At 39.5% G+C, this 3,134-nt stretch overlaps 1 non-coding gene across 1 annotated transcript; it reads left to right on the forward strand.

Moving 5' to 3' along the window:
- Nucleotides 1-1,199: 1,199 nt before the first annotated feature.
- On the forward strand, nt 1,200-1,306 carry LOC138989073 (U6 spliceosomal RNA). The gene has a single exon (XR_011465305.1). It is a non-coding gene; the product is annotated as a U6 spliceosomal RNA (small nuclear RNA).
- The last annotated feature ends 1,828 nt before the right edge of the window (nt 1,307-3,134 follow it).

A 3,134-nucleotide genomic window follows, 5' to 3' on the forward strand; every position in this document is an offset into this window, starting at 1 on the left:
GGATCTTGTTAAATTGCAGATTCTGATTCAGTAGTGCTGAGACAAGGCCCAGGATTCTGCATTTCTAACAGACTATCAAGTGTGCCTTGGTGGCTGGTTGGAGAACTACACTTAGAGCAGTGACGTAGTAGGGACAGAAGCAGGTCATGAAGCCTCCATAATTCATGTTCTTACACTACCCCAGGCAGCCTTCTAAAGGGTTTTGGGAGTAGACTTTATCTAGAGGATCCCAGAAGATGAAGCAAGGGCTGCTAGATGGAATTAAAGCAAAATCTTACTGTCTGGAAGATGATTCTGACATCAAGAGCTGTTGAACAATAATTTGGACGGTATTATGAGATGAGTGTCCTTCATTATGGGGATTTCCTGGCAGCTCAGCCATGAAGAAATCTGCTAGTGCAGCAGATGCAGGTTTGACCCCTGGGTCGGGAAGATCCCCGGAGAAGGAAATGGTAACCCAGTCCAGTATTCTTGCCTGGGAAACCCCATGGACAGAGGAGCCTTGTGAGCTACAGTCCATGGGCTTGCAAAGAGTCAGACATGACTTAGTGACTAAACAACAACACCCTTCATTATAAATATTCAAGAAAAGAGAAAGCAGTATTTTTCTGTCATTTTATTGGATTGGCCAAAATGTTCATTTGAGTTTTCTATAAGACGGTATGGAATACCCAAACAAACTTTTTGGCCAACGTATTACTATGAAAATTTCAAACATAATTCTCGATTCTACAATTAGCATCTTACTATATGCTTGCTTTATCCATCCATCCCTCTGTTTATCTGACAATACAATATTGTTTTTTATGCCTACATAGGCTTTACTGAAGTTCAGTATTTTTTTATTTTTTGTGGGATGAAATGTACATGCAGTGGATGCACAAATCCTGAGTTACTATTTGATGAGGTTTGACAAATGCATATACCTTTGTGACCCAAACATCTATCAAGATATAAAACAGTACCATCACACCAAAATCTTTTCATCCCACTCCACAGTCTTCACTCCTATCATCCTAAATGCAACTAGTTTTCCTAATTGGTTTTGCCATAGTTTAATTTTGCTTCTTCTAAACTTTCACATCAGTGAGATTAGGAATTATTTACTCTTTTGTGTGAAGCTTCTTTTGCACTAAGTTTTTGCAATTCATCTGTGTCATTACATAGTTAAGAGGCATACAGTAATTAAGATCCCTGTAGCGCTCACTTCAGCAGCACATATACTAAAACTGGAACGACACAGAGAATATTAGCATGTCCCCGGCACAAGGATGACATGCAAGTTTGTGAACCACTCCATATTTTTGTGTATACCTATGGCCAATTCATGTTGAGGTTTGACAGAAAACAACAAAGTTCTGTAAAGCAATTATCCTTCAATAAAAAAGTAAATTTAAAAAAAGATTCCTATAGTAAAAGTCTATAATTTGTTCTTTTTCTTTTATGTTTTTTTAAAGAATCTGAGATATGATTAATATAGCATAAATTTACCCCTTTAAAGTATACAAATTAGTGGTTGTTAGTATATTCACAAGGTGTGTAACCATTACCACTACCTAATTCCAGAAAATTTCATCACCACCAAGAGGAATCATGTACACATTGGCAGTTACTCCTCAATCCTTCTTTTTGTCCCAGTTCCAGTTCCAGTTCAGTCGCTCAGTCATGTCTCACTCTTTGTGACCCCGTTAACCGCAGCACGCCAGGCCTCCCTGTCCATCACCAACTGCCGGAGTTCACCCAAACCCATGTCCGTGATGCCATCCAACCATCTCATCCTCTGTCATCCCCTTCTCCTCCTGCCCTCAATCTTTCCCAGCATCAGAGTCTTTTCAAATGAGTCAACTCTTTGCATCAGGTGGCCAAAGTATTGGAGTTTCAGCTTCAGCATCAGTCCTTCCAATGAACACCCAGGACTGATCTCCTTGAGGATGGACTGGTTGGATCTCCTTGCAGTCCAAGGGACTCTCAAGAGTCTTCTCCAACACCACAGTTCAAAAGCATCAATTCTTCGGCACTCAGCTTTCTTTATAGTCCAACTCTCACATCCATACATGACCACTGGAAAAACCATAGCCTTGACTAGATGGACCTTTGTTGACAAAGTAATGTCTCTGCTTTTGAATATGCTGTCTAGGTTGATCATAACTTTCCTTCAAAGGAGTAAGCGTTTTTTAATCTTTTCTTCTCAGCCTCTGGCAATCATTATTTTACTTTATATCTCTATGGATTTGCCTATTCTGGACATTTTGTATCATATCCTCTATTATGAAGTTATCACAGTGTTTTGTTTTTTTTTTTTTCTCCTCCATCCTCCTATTGATATAAACCTGGGCCATTCCCAGTTTGGGGCTATTTTGACTACATCTTCTTTGAATATTCATGTAAAGGTAGTTTTTTTGGCATATGATTTTATTTTCTTAGGCCAATGCCTACAATTAGGATTACTGGTGGATAGTATTGTTATATGTTTAGTTCTATAAGAAACCGCAACAAGTATTTCCAAAGCAATAATACCATTTTATGTTTCCATGAACATTGTATGAGAGTTCTGGTTGCTCTACATGCTCAGCCATCTGGTGTTGTCAATTTTTTTTTTTTTTTTTAATTTGGGCTATTCTGGTGGGTACAACAATATTTAAGAGGCAGGTAGAAGTTAAGATTCCTTTAGTATGAGGAGCTTGGACAGGAATGTCTCCACAGAGCTCAGAGCTTCTGGGGTTCCAAACCAAGTTATATGCACACTTGTGTTAGCTTTATATTGCTGCCATTAAAAAAGAAAAACAAAACAAAAAACTACCACACACAGTGAAGTAAAACAACACTTATTTATTATTTCACTGTTCTCTAGGCCAGAAACCTGGGTTCACTCAGCTGTTCCTCTGTCTTCAGTCTCACAATGCTGAAATCAACCTGCCAGCTGTCTTGGGCTCTCAACAGGAGGCTCCAAAGAAGAATTCATTTAGGTTGTTGGAGGAATCCACGATCCATAAGGTTGTAGAACAAAAGTCCCTATTTCCTTTGTGGCTGTTAGCTGGAGGCCACTCTGAGTTCTTCAGGGCCCCTTTTTAGCCCTCATACCTGCCCCCTCCATCACAGAAGCCAGCCGTTGGGGATTATACTCGCACTTGCAA

The sequence above is a fragment of the Bos mutus genome, chromosome 8 (assembly GCF_027580195.1).
Source record: "Bos mutus isolate GX-2022 chromosome 8, NWIPB_WYAK_1.1, whole genome shotgun sequence".
Lineage (NCBI taxonomy): Eukaryota > Metazoa > Chordata > Mammalia > Artiodactyla > Bovidae > Bos > Bos mutus.